General features: G+C 61.2%; 1 non-coding gene across 1 annotated transcript; it reads left to right on the top strand.

The window, feature by feature from the left end:
* The first annotated feature begins 203 nt into the window (after positions 1–203).
* TRNAG-CCC (transfer RNA glycine (anticodon CCC)) lies at positions 204–276 on the top strand. Its single transcript has one exon. It is a non-coding gene; the product is annotated as a tRNA-Gly (tRNA).
* The last annotated feature ends 13125 nt before the right edge of the window (positions 277–13401 follow it).

Here is a 13401-nt window from a genome sequence, read left to right as displayed (position 1 = left end):
CCTCTCCGCAGGCTCCGGGGGGCCGCGCTGGCCCAAACCCTGAGACCACCTGCGTGACCTTGGCCAAGTCACATACCTGCAAAGCCTCCCTGTGTCAACGGGCCGTGGGTAGAGTAATGATGACCTGGGTGCGGGTGTCAGAATGTAGGGCCCTGTGCGTGAAATGCTTGTGAGAGGCAGACATGCATTATAGCCACAGGGCATCCCTGGTGGTCCAGTGGTTAAGACTTCGCACTCCCAATGCAGGGGACCTGGGTTCGATCCCTGGTCAAGGAACTAGATCCCACATGCCGCAAGTGAGACTTTGCAGAGCCAAAGACATAAATAAAAATAAACATTAAAAAAGAGGAATTCAGCGGCGACTTTCACTGATTTCATATTGCAACAGACCCTGGAATTCTGAAAAGCCAAAATCTTACTATGACTTGCAAAGCTTGCCTTAGCATTTTTTTTAATGATCTGGTTTTAAAACATTACAGAACCCCTTTGTAGGGCCTGCAAGGTGCCACCCAGTCTGTCCCTGTGTGTCTCTCCCTTCCCAGCTTGGCCTCTCACCCCAGCTCCCCATGCTCCAGACTCACTGTCCTCCAAGCTCTCCAAACAAGTGAACATATGTGTGCCTCAGGGCCTTCACGCATGCTGTTCCTTCTGCCTGGAACACTGTTCCCTCCACTCAGTATCTGCCAGGCTCCTTCCTTGTCCTTCCTTAGACCTCAGCGTAAACATGGCTTCCCCAGCAAGCTCTCCTAGGCCACTCAGGCTAGGTGCAGCCCCTTGTACATTTCTCCTTGTGGTGCCGAGGACAATTTCTTTTCAGTCTGACAACTCCCTAAGAGCGTCTGTCTGTTTTTCTCTTTTAAGTGCAACAGCTCAGCCTGGTGCCCGGCACGTGGAAAGCAGAGGTGCAGATCATAAGACAAGTAACTCTGGGATGTTAGCTGGCGGCACTGGCGCACAAATACACTCTCACAGCCAACACAGTTGCGTCATGTCGGTCTGAGATCAACGCCCCCGCCCCGCCCCGCCCCGCCCCGCCCCGCCCCGCCCCGCCCCGCCCTAAACAGCCGCTGATAAGTTGCTTGCTAATTTCTGAGGCTAGAGTGTTATTTCGGTTCGCCAAGACCTGAGCATCACAACACGGTATCAGGACGATAGGCCCCTTGATGTAGACGCAATATGCATGGTAACAGCAGTTTGCACACACTGATGCTTCTGACGTGCTAACCATCATTAGCAGCACCAATATCACAGACACAGACCATTCAGCAGGGGCTCTGCCAGGGAGGACGTCACCAAGGGGAGCTCATTCATTCAAATGTTCGTTCTGCCCTCCGACTCACCAAGCTGGATCCTGCCCCAGGGCCTTTGCACAGCAGAGACTGTTCCCTCCTTGTTGGAATGCTGCTCCCAAACCCACCCCTGACTTCTCTTCCGCACGGCTCAGTTCTCAACTGGAAAGTCAGTTTCTCCGGAGCCTCACTCGGGCCGGCCCAGCCGCTGCCTCTGGATGACTGTCTGGATCTGCCGCGTCCCAGCTGCCTGACTTCGGGCCAGTGACTCAGCCCCTCTGTGCCTCGCCGTCTTCATGTGTCAAGTGACAACAGAAACAGTACTTATGGTGTTGACTTGACGTTTGCGTTCATATGTGTGAAATACACAGTACAGTCCCTGGCATACAGTAAGCCCTGGCAGGGAGGTCTGAGAGGGAGAGGATAGGTGTACACATATAGCTGATCGCATGGTTTAGCAAAAACTAACACAACTCTGGAAAGCAATTATACTCCAAAAAAAAAAAAATAGTGCAACTTGCCTAGCCTCTTCACAAAACCAGCTCGGGCCGGGCACACACATCACATGATTGGAGGATATGAGACCCAAAAGCTAGAGGAAACCCCCCGCCCTCCCCACCCCTGACAGGTCAGCCCAAGGAGGAGAGTGTGAGCTGCCTGGGGACTCGCTCATTCATCAGATTCAACTCCCATGCTTCCCCCAAACTTCAGCTCCTCCTGACTCCTAGAGCGGGGGTAAACAAAGTGTGGTCTAGCCACGTGACGAACAGGACACAGCTTGACAAGGAAGCAAGGTCTGACCCACACGACGACGCGGATGCACCCTGAGGACGTCACGGTAAGCGGAATAAACCCGACACAAAGGATGAAGACCATACAGGATCCCACTTGCACGAGGCGTCTAGAGCGGCCTAACCCACAGACAGCGCAGCTGCCAGGGGCTGGGGGCGGGCAGGCGGTGCCTAATGGGGACAGAGTTTGGGGAGACCACAAGCCCTGCAGGTGGGTGGTGATGAACGTGCTTAGCGCTGCAGACCTCTATGCCTAAAAACGGCCACAGTGGTAACTTACATATTATGCATGTTTTATCCCAATAAAAACAAAAGCATCACCTGGGACGTTCGTGGACAATGCAGTTTCCAGGGCAGCGTCCCTCAGAGTCCCAGACTCTGCAGGCCTGGGGTAGGGGCCTGGGAACCTGCATCTCAGAACCTCCCGGGGTGACCTGGCTGCAAGGGTTCCAGGGACACACCTGGAGGCACATGCCCGCCCCTACCCCACCCCCAGGGCCACGTGTCGCCCGGCGCTGGGAACCCCCGGGGACCCCCAGAGGCACCTGCTGATACTGCTGATGTCTCACTCAGACCCACGGACAGGATTGCCATCACCGCCATGCGGGGCAGCCGGGAGGCTGAAACAAAGCACCAAGGCCCTGGGGGTTCCGCCCTCCCCTCGGGGTCCCTCGGGGCTGACCCGAGTTCAGGTCCCCGGAGGGCCGGCCCCAGGGGCCCCCAATCCCTGCTGCAGACCCCTGCGCCCCCCGGCCTCCCAGCGCTGGCCCCCTAGCCGGGCCTGGCCGGATGGGCGCATCGCAGAGCGAGGGTCCGCCCACCCGGCTGGCCCGGCCCCCAAGCTTCCTTCCCTGCTCCCCTGGACGCCCCTCGGCTCCTCCGGAGACTCCTCAGGCCCGCAGCAGCCACCCTGCTCACACCTCCTCACACCCGCCGTCTCCTTGGGAAACAAAGACAGGAGACGCAGGGCTCCCCAGGGAAGGCTCTGGGGCGCTGGGCTCGCTTCAGACCCCAGCCGGCCTCTCGGGAGCTGTGCGGCCCCGGGCCGGGCGCCTGCCCTCTCTGCGGCTCTGCTGGAAAGCAGGGGTGATTCTAGCGCAGGCGCCCGGCGCCGAGGCCCGGGGTGAGACCAGGTCACCGGGCGGGGCTCCGCGCGGGGGCGGGCGTGGGGGGCGGGGGGCAGCGGAAACGGGCGCTCCCAGTGCAGCTCCGGGATCTGAATGGAATTTTTACAAAACACAAGCTTCCTCTAGCTCCTGAATACTTAGGTTTAATTTTATGCCTTCAAACCGCAGCACGGATTGTGGCGTGTGTGTGCGCGTGCGCGCACGTGCTCGTGTGCGGCCTGCTTACACGCACGCCGGCCCACCTCCCCCCAGCGGAGGCATCTCGGGGCCACGCCCCGCACCAGGAGGACAGACCCCAGCCCACGGCCCGCGGTGGGATGGAGCCCACCTCCCCCAGGCCCCTGCTTTCCTCAGTGGCCCGTGCCCTGTGCGGCCCCCGACCCACCCACCCACCCGCAGTGCCGTCCCTCCACGTGCCAGCCACCCCCACGCTCTGTGCCCCTGCGCACGCCTTCCCCAGGCCCCCCAGAGACCCCAACCCACCTCCCCCACAGCCGCGCACCCGGCCCTGCCCTGCCCTGCCCACACCGCCCTGGCTCCTGGCTTCTCACGTGTCCCTCCCGGGGGCAGGCGTCTGCGCTGCCCTCCTGCTGTGGGGCTCCTGGGCGGGGTGTGGGCAAAGTGACCCTGTCCACCTCCACTGGGTGGTAGGACCCCTGGGTCTCACGCACCGCGGGCCCACCCCTGCCCACCCCCACCCGGAAGAGGAAGCCCAGCCCAGCTCCTGGAAGAGGCATAGAACTTTCTCCAAACTTATTTCCCCTCCTTATTATCGTGTCCCGTTGCTGCCGACAGGGATACGTCCTTATGGCCCGACAGGAGGGGTTACTGGAGGACCTCCATATCGTCCCTTCTGGGAACTGGTCCAGCTGGGAAAAAGAAAAGAAAAAAAACCATCCCAGGCAGGTTAGGTCTGCAGCGACAGCCAGGATGGAGCCCAGCTACCCGGTGCCCAAGCCCAGGCGTCCAGTCCCGGCACTAGGCAGCTCTGGTTGTGCTGGAGGCAACGCAGAACACACCAGGGCGCCTGGATTCTTTTCCAGCGTTTACAGCCAGTGAGGGACGCATGCTATCACTCCAGGCCTCGTGGCTTCTCCCCACGAGAGCTGACAGCTCTCCCTCCCTTCCCGCTGCCGTGCCTCACGCGCGTTCTTCCTCGGAGTGTGCCGGCCGCCACACCGAGACGGGCACTGCTGCCCAGCCTCTGGGGCAAGATGGAGGAGGCGCTTCCATGGGGAAAGCAGGGGCTCTGGGCTCGCCAGCCTGGGGCAGGGTCCTGGGGTCCAGTGAAATGTGCCAGTCTTGTGTGTCCGTGCGTTTGATTTTCAGGTCTCCACGGCATCGGAGACCCCGAGGAGGGCTCAGAGGAGGCTCCCAAGAGAAGCAGGGCTGGGCTGCCTGGCCGCTCCCTCACCGGGGGACTCTCCGGGGAGGCACTGGGGCCCTGCTCTCCCCCACGACACTGGGGTCAGGGAGGGTGACCGCACCCTGCCAGCTTGGGGCGAGGTCACATGGTCAGCCCCGCCGGCAGGAACTGGCCGCGCAAGGGCCTGCAGGCACCCTCTTCCATGGGCTCAGAGGAGGGGAGAGCCCAGGTCCCCTGGGAAACAGCCCTGCTCATGGGCAGGTCTGTGCACCCCACACCAGCCCAACGACAAAGGCCCCCGAGACGGGCCTGGAGGACCCTCTCTGGGGAGATGACCTCTGGGGCTGGGCCTCTCTCCAGGGTCTCCCTGTAATCTGAGCTGGTCGTGGGGGGCTGGTGTGGGGGGCTGGGGCCTCGGAGGTGAAAGTACAAGAGCAATAGGGGGGGATTCTCTTCGGATTCCGTCTGCCGACCGTGAGGCCAGCTGTCCTAAGGCTGTGAGCCCCCTGGCTGCTCTACTGCGGACGTAGGGCCAGCGCCCCAGACGGCCCGGGAAGCCGAAGAGCGAGCCCCTGGTGCCGGTGACAAAGGGCCGAGCAGATTACTGACCGCTGGCTGCCACCGGGCTCAGCGGAGCGCTTGTCGTTTGGAGGAGCAAGGCAGTAGCAGACCTGGGGTGGGGGTGCGTGCAGGGCGGGGACCGGCCCCCAGGGGCGCGGGGTCTTGAGCCCTGTTCTCTCTGGGCCTCGGGCACCCAAGAGCAGCCAGCTGCCAGGAGAACAGGCCCCGCAGCCTCCGCTGAAGTCGCAGCCCTCAAGTTTAATTAGGTCCCGCTTGTTTACCTTTGCTTTTATTCCATTACTCCGGGAGGTGGGTCCTAGAGGCTCCTGCTGTGATTTATGTCAGGGAGTGTTTTGCCTCTGTTTTCCTCTAGGAGTGTTACAGGTTCGATGCATGAGATGACCCCGAGGGGTGGGAGGGGGGTTCAGGATGGGGGACACGTGTGCACACATGGCTGGTCCACGTGAATGTATGGCAAAAACCACTACAATATTGTAAAGTAATTAGATTAATCTAATCCAATTAAAATTTTAAAAATTAATGTTAAAAAAAATTAAGACGCAGCTGCTCCGTCTTCGCCTCCAGGACGCCGAAGGTGGCCGTGACGGTAGCCGTGAGCCGCGTCTCTGCCGGCACAGCTGACGTCTGCTCGGCTTGCTCCCCTCGGCCTGACGCAGAGAAGTTCAAGGGCGGGACCACCCCATCAGCTCCCAGGCGGAAACTGTGCCACCAGCTCAGCAGATGGGAGCCTGAACCCGGGTCTGGACCAAACACCTAACAGCCGATGGCCCGGGCAGCTCCACCCCGGGGCTGCGGCCCTCACAGCCTAGCCATGCGGGAGCAGACCCCCAGACGACGTCCATCGGACAGCTTTCCAAATGAGACCAGCTCCCCTGTCTCCTCAGCTGACACTTCCAGGGGCTGGGCCCCTGCCAGGGATGGGGCCAGCCCCCGTCTCCTCAGCGGACACCTCCAGGAGCTGGGCCCCTGCCAGGGATGGGACCCAACTCTCTGCTCTGCCCTCACTCCTGGGAAACTGTGGCTGTCGGTGGTCCTACGGACGCCCCAAGCTTGCCCCCCCCCCCCCCCCGCCAACTTACATCATCCGGAGTCTGGAGAGTTTTACTAAAAGAAGAAACTTGGTGCCTCGTGAGTATTAATGCACCCTCACTCGGACCCAAAGAGGCAGGTCCCACGTTCACCCCCATTTAACAGGTGAGGAAACTCTGGCCACACAGCACCCAGGCTCTGAATGAGCACACCTGTGGCTCCCGAGAGGCCCCTGGTGGAGACAGTGCAAGAGAGCTGCAGTCGAGCAAGGGCCCGAGACCCGAGTGGACCCCCATCAAGCCTCCACTCCTCACCTGCTCGGCTTGCACACATTCCAGCGATGGGAGGCTCACTACCTCACAAAGGCCTTGCCCCATCTTCAGGCACCGATGAACCCCAGAACTGCCTGCTATCGAGATGGGACCCCCTCTGCCTTCTCAAGGGAAGGGCATCTGCTCCCTCGGCCTGTGACCCTAGCCCTCAGCGCGTGCACACACACACACACACACACACACACACATAGATTTGGACCTGCGAAGGTGCCAGCTGCATGCAGGGCCTGGCTTGGGGCTGAGATCCACCAGAAGGGGCAGGGCTCCCAGCCCGGCTCTCTGCACCTGCGGCTTCTGGCCTCTGCTGGACGCAGCCAGGCTGCCCCCCTACTCTGCTGGCCGGATCTCCAGGATCCCGGGACTTTGGGAAGGGCTGTTCTGTGGCAGCAACAGAACACCCCCAGCAGGTCTGAGGGCTGTTCTGCTCGTTCAGGGCTGAGGGTGTGGTCTGGAGACCCCAGGGAAGCCAAAGGCTGCTCCACACCCGTTACCAGCCCCCGACACGCCAGCACACGGAGAAGCTTCCTGCTGTGGGGCTGCTCTCCCGTGTTCCCCAAGCCCCCTGTCCTCATGGGGGGTAGAGATGTCTCATGACATCTCATGACCCCCTCATGGGGTCCTCACGTCTTGGGGAGACCTCACTCCGTTCCCCCTCGGGAGTGTCTCTGATTCTCTCCAACGTATGCATCCCGGTTTCAGGGGTTTCACTTGGACAGAAGGTTTCGCTGAGAAAAAGTTAATACTATAAAAAGCCTGGGAGCCTCTGCCATCTGCGATCCGGTCCAGCGGGCAGACCACCCTGAGTTAGGGTGGCCCAGAACAACCACCTGGCTGACAACAACCAGTCTGTGGAGGACGGTGACCCGCCCCCCACCTCCCAGGCCAGACTGCAGAAACAGGGTGACCGCCCCTCGAACCAGCTGGGCTCATGAGGGAAGGGGTCAGCCCCTCGGATGAGGACCCTGCTAGCCAGGTCGCAGTCCCTGTCTCATACCCGTTGGCCAGCCAGAGCCTCTGAGACCGTCAGCATGTGAGGGGCACCTGTGGGGCGAGGGCTCTGCACAGACTTCCGGCAGGAGTTCTGGCCGTGGTGGTGATGGGCACTCTTGGGGGTGGACACACGTGAACCCCCAAGCGGGACACTTCCAGGCGGCCACGACGCTCAGCCCCATGTCACATGGCTTGTTGCTATTTAGTGGCTCAGTCGTGTCCAACTCTTGTGACCCCGTGGACTGGCTACCAGGCTCCTCTGTCCAGGGGATTCTCCAGGCAGCAGTACTGGAGTAGGTTGCCATCCCCTCCTCCAGGGGATCTTTCTGACTCAGGGATCGAGCCCACGTTCCCTGCATTGGCAGGTGGATTCTTCAGCACCGCACCACCTGGGAAGTATGTTATGAGTGTCTTACCACAATAGAGTGTGTGTGTGTGTGTGTGTTGTGTGTGTGTGTGTGTGTGTGTGTGTGAAACAAGCCTCCTGGGGCAGGGACAGCTGGGTGTCACCCGGAGCCCCAGGCCCAGCATGGGGCCACGCACCTGGACGCCCCAGAAACACCTGTGGATGAAAAGCATGAAGCCGCGCTGGTTGGAGCCGGGCCCGGTCCCCACCAGCCACCTGGGGCCGTTGCTCACTTGGTGGAGCCTGGCCTGCGACGCGTGGGCGATGGCTAGTCACGCAGAGGTGGCAGCTGGAGGCGCGGTGACCTTTCTGGTGCAGGTCCCGGCTGTGGGGCAGCGCGTGACCGCGTTGTGCGAAGGGGCAGGTGGGTGCTCGGGACCCCTCCCCCGGCTGGAGACCCTGGGGCTCGCCCTGAGCCAGCCTCTGGCCGCTGGGCTGCAGGTCTCATGGTGGGGATGCGGGGGCTGGGGGTCTCACAGTGGGGGTACGGGCGACATGGGATGGAACCCCGCTGCTCTCGGCTTCTTCCCGCTCTGCTCAGCCACCTCCCCAGGAGCGGAGGGCTGCAAATCCGGATACTTCTACGGGGTGGCCTGGGGGCGTAGACGGGGGCTTGTTCTGGACAGAGGAGAGGAGGCCCGCGGCGGGTGGATCGCCGCACGGTCAGACCTGTTCTTGGAACTTCTGCTGAGGGGCCTCGGCTCTGGGGGAGGGGGGCTGCCTGGCCCCCGGCCCCTGACGTCTCCTGGCGGGGCACACCTGCCCGACCACGGCTCCAGCGGCGTGGACGCCGCTGGGAGTGGAGAAGCGGAGAAGCGAGGGCGGATGAGTCCACAGCCTCCGGCCCCCATCGGGAGCCGGGAACCACCCCAGGGGGAGGGGTCGCTCCAGAAAGACGCTCCGAGGCCATCGCTAGGAGGCTCTGAGCTGGCTGTGGACCGGTGGCCTGCCGGCCCGGATGTCAGGGAGCCCTTTGTGCCGCCGTCGGCTGGCGCGGCAGCCCTCGGGCTCAGCTGGTCCTCTCTCTTCCACGCTGGATGCCCCAGTGGTCGTGTGTCCCGTGCCAGAGGCCATGACGCACGCGCACACAGACACACACATAAAATTTGCTCCTAGACCCCCCTTGGAAGGGCCCCCGCTCTCTGCTGGGGGCCCACACCCTTGAAGACGGTCCTCACCATGCCCTCCTCCGGGGGTCGCTCCCGATGGCGACACGCCGTGCTCGGAGTCCTGTATCCTCAGAACTCTTTTGCGCCCTTGGGGAGCTCCAGCTCCAGCCGCCGAGCAGGGCTGACATTCCCTGGGCGTCTCCCTCTGTCCGGGGAGGGCCCCTCCTGCAGCGCCGCCTCCCTCACGCCGGTTCCGAGACTGTTTTGCTGTGGATGAGCGTCCTGTCGGCCGCCGCGGTGGCTACTGCTTTAGAGCCTGGCTCCACGTGGGCACAGACAAGGCGCAGGAGGACACCCCCTTCTCAGCCTTTCTAGAGCTCGTCTTAAAGTCAAGGGGGACACGGCAAACAGCAACGCGGACAAGCCAGGTCCCCGGGTTTGGACCAACCACAGACGGGCCGCCGCCCACACCAGCCCCCGTCACCGCTGGCCTGGACCACCGCTGCAGCCCCCGCCCTCACCCCCTCGGGCCTGACCGCCTACAGCATCCAGAGTGGTCCTAGAGCGAGACCATGCCCTTCCTCGGCTCAGAAACGCCTGTGGCTCCCCTGTCCCTGGGGTAAAAGCCAGAGTCCTACCAGCCCCATGGACCCTCTGTCTGTCCTGACCCCCTACTCCCCCCGCCTGCAGCCCCACGGGCCTCCTCGCGGTTCCTCCATCACACATGCCTCAGGGCCTTTGCACCAGCTGCCCCCTCTGCCTGGCCTGCTCTCCCCAGGAAGCACTCAGCCCACCCCCTCACTTCCTGTTTGTCTAAAATCCCAGCAACATCCCCCCCGACAGCTCTCTCTGCTGCTCCTGCATGCCCCTCCACAGCAGCTCTCTAACACGCTAAACACCGTCCAGCTTCATCGCCATTTCTCTGCTTCTCCCCAGCACGGTATAAGCCTGTTCGGAAAAGGATTTTCTGGTTTCATGCCCTGTCGTAACTGGGCAGTGCCTGGATGATGCCTGGCACACGCAGCTGTGCTCAGTAAATATTTCTTGAATGAATCAAGTTTGCTGAAAGAACCCAGGCTTGCAGGAACCAAAGCTGCTGTGATTCTCAGTCTGAAAGATGCAGGGGGAAAGCCTTGAGAAGCCGACTGTCACGGGCAGGACCCAGAGGAGGGAAACCGCAGGATCTACGCACCAGTACCTGAAAGAGTGCAAGGGCTGGAGCCTGGGAGCGGAAGACAGAGGTCCTGATAAGGACTGCAAACAATTCTTGAATCAGGTGGCTGAGGAAGAACTCCTGGACCTCACAGAATTAGAGGCCAGGCGGCAGGTTCGACAGAGTGTCACGTGGTGGGAGTTCCCTGGGGGTCCAGAGGTCAAGATGCCACGCTTCCACTTCGAGGGCTGCGGGTTCAATCCCTGATCGGGGAACTAAGGTCCCACAGGCCTTGTGGCCAGAAAACCAAAACATAAACACAAGCGAATATATAAACATAAAAACATTATAAAGGAAGAGAAAGAAAGCGAAGTCGCTCAGTCCCGTCGGACCCTTTGCGACCCCATGGACTGTCGCCTACCAGGCTCCTCCATCCATGGGATTTTCCAGGCACGAGTACTGGAGTGGGTTGCCATTTCCTTCTCCAGGATATGTAAACAAAGAAATATATAAAAAACATAAAAGTATTCATTAAATATTGTAACGAATTCAATAAAGGCTTGACAAATGGTACGCATCAGGAAAAAACTTAAAAAAAAAAAAAACACCAAGAAACCTTCCCTCGGGTCCTTGGGCCTGAGACCTCAAAGTTCCCCAAATGGGAGGACTTCCGGCCTCAGACAGTGTAGAGCTTAACAAGCCCAGAGGCAGCAGCACAGAGGCAGCCCCGCGCTCACTGCAGACAAGATGCTACGTTAAGGGCTTCATGAACGTCAGCCCACGGAAGCCCCAAGGGGCCCTAAGGGGTAGGCTCCATCATTATCCCCATTACAGAGATGTGGACACCGAGGCACAGAAGGTCGAAGCACTCGCCAAAGGGAACGGAACCCGATGCGGGAGTGGGAGAGATGTCGGACCTCACAGAGACTGCAGGGGCGCCCGAGAAAGGGCATGGCAGCCCCGGGGCCCCTGGCTCCTCCCCGGAAGTGACCCCTCAGCCCCGGAAAGCGGCTGCTGCTGCTGCAGCCCACTCAGCCTGCAGGGTGGCTACAGGCGGTCAGTGCCACGAGGAGGGGGTGGGAAGAGCTCACACGCAGCAGGGTCAAATGGAGCGCCAGCAATACTTGACGGTAAAAGGCGTTTCAGTGCAGCTTGAGAGAAAACGAAATTCAACTCCATTATCATGAAAATTACATCCATTGAATATTAGATAAGAAAAGTCAGCGTTCGATTTCTGAAATGTAAGATGTAAGCGCACGCCGGGTGATAAATGTAATGATACTCTTAAGCAACTCTATTCTGGAAGCATCGAGAGCCTCATGTTTAGGGAGACTGCTGCCTGGGGGTCGCCACGGCGTATCTGTGCGCTGGGTCTGTACAGCCCGGCGCCTGCTCGCTAGGGGGGCTGGTAGATGTCCAGCAAAGGCTACTGGAGGCTGAGCTTGGAGGGCCCATTAAATGGGGGCACCCTCCAGCAGTGCCCTGCCCCCTGGGGCACTGGGCCACGCTGGGGAGCCAGAGCATGGACCAGGAACGAAACCCAAGGGGGTGTGTGGGGAGGCACGTCAGGTGGCTGGGGCAGCAGAGAGGAGCCAAGCGCACAGCGGCGACAGGCACCCACTGCGAAGGCGTCGGAAGGGCAGAGGGGCTGCGGGGGCCCAGGAGGCCCACCCCCCGCGGCAGCAGCCCCGCCCCGCCCCCCCCCCCCCCCCCCCCCCGCTCCTGCCCGGGCTCTGCGGTGGGGCCACAGGCGAGTTCCATTACCCCTCTGGGCCCAGTGTTCTCCGTGAAACGGGCGTGCTAACCAAGAGGTCCTTCGGTGAGCGGATGGATACATACAGCGTGGTCCATCCAGAGCACGGAATATTACTCAGCACTAAACAGAAATGAGCGATCAAGCCATGAAAAGCCATGGAGGCAACGAGTGGGGGAGGCCAGCGTGAGGAGGCCACAGCGCACTGTGTGACCGCGGCTCGGTGACGTTCTAGAAAAGGCAAACCTGTCAGAGGCGGCCAGGGGCTGCGGGAGGCGCGGGACGGACGGGGGGCCCGTGGATGCAAGGGCAGCGAGGCTGGTCTGCACGACACGGCGCCAGCGCATCCGAGGCTTCACGCACGTGTCCAGACCCCGAGAACGCGCGCCACTGAGAGCGAGTGCTCAGCAAACTGGGCTTTTACTACTAACGGCGTAGCAGCTCTGAGGCACAGCCAGTAGGGGGGCTGAAGCACCTCCCAGCCAGCCACCCCTGGAATGGCACCCCGCCCTGCAGCCCGATCACAGAATCGGGCACTGCTGCCCACTGCCAGAGACCTACAGGGTCTTCCCGGATTCCAAACCTCGCCTCCAGCCCACGTGTGAGCCTTGGGCTTCTGCTCCCAACAGCCTCCAAACCTGGGCATCTGGCCATCTTCCCCCGCCCCTGGTCCCCACTGAGCTCTCTGCCTCCCCTCCGCTACCCTCAGCCACGCAGGCACTGGCCCGAGACGCTGCCACTGGAACAGGGCGGGGCACAGAGCAGGCGCTCAGCGAAGAAACACACAGCCCAGCCCGTGCGCTGGACAGACGCCATCACTGCGTTCCACACTCGGGACTTGGGCAGCGCCGTGGTCCCCCCGGGCTTGGGTGAGGATGGCCGCTGCGTTTAAGCCGTAACTGTTGAGCATACACTAACTTGATGTCCGGAGACCCGTTACTCTGTTGCCGTTCAAAACTCCGCGCTTTGGAAACACCTCCTCCAGAACTTAGTGTCCCTCCCAGCCCCATCACACTCCCCTACCTGCTGCACCTCTGATCACTGATCAATACCAGCAGGGGGCTGGCGGGACACCACCCCCAGCTGGGGCTGCCCAAGGGATCATCCGAGGGGCCCAGATGCTGCGGCACTCGGTGGGAGGACTCCTTGCGTATACAGTTATTAATGACTTTATTTATACACCAATATTTAGTACTGCTTGCAATTAAGCAGATCTGCTTTCAAAACATGACTAATTAGAGAAGAGTCATGTTGGCAGGGAGAAGGCACGGCGTCCCAGCAGCCAGGGGCGAGGCCAGGTGCTGAACCTCAGACCCAGCGGGCTTTTGGGCACCCCCAAGCCTTGGAGGACCCCGGCAGGGGCAGAGAGAGGGGAGGAGGGGAGAGGAGGGCGGGAGCGTCGCCGTCCTCAAGCCGGGAGCCCTCGTTCGTAACCATGTTCTCTGGCCTGACACTGGCTGCTACCTGGAAGCCA

This window comes from Ovis canadensis, chromosome 19 (genome assembly GCF_042477335.2).
Source record: "Ovis canadensis isolate MfBH-ARS-UI-01 breed Bighorn chromosome 19, ARS-UI_OviCan_v2, whole genome shotgun sequence".
Classification (NCBI taxonomy): domain Eukaryota; kingdom Metazoa; phylum Chordata; class Mammalia; order Artiodactyla; family Bovidae; genus Ovis; species Ovis canadensis.
The sequence above is the reverse complement of the archived record's forward strand: the minus strand, read 5'-3'. Positions and strand labels throughout refer to the sequence as shown.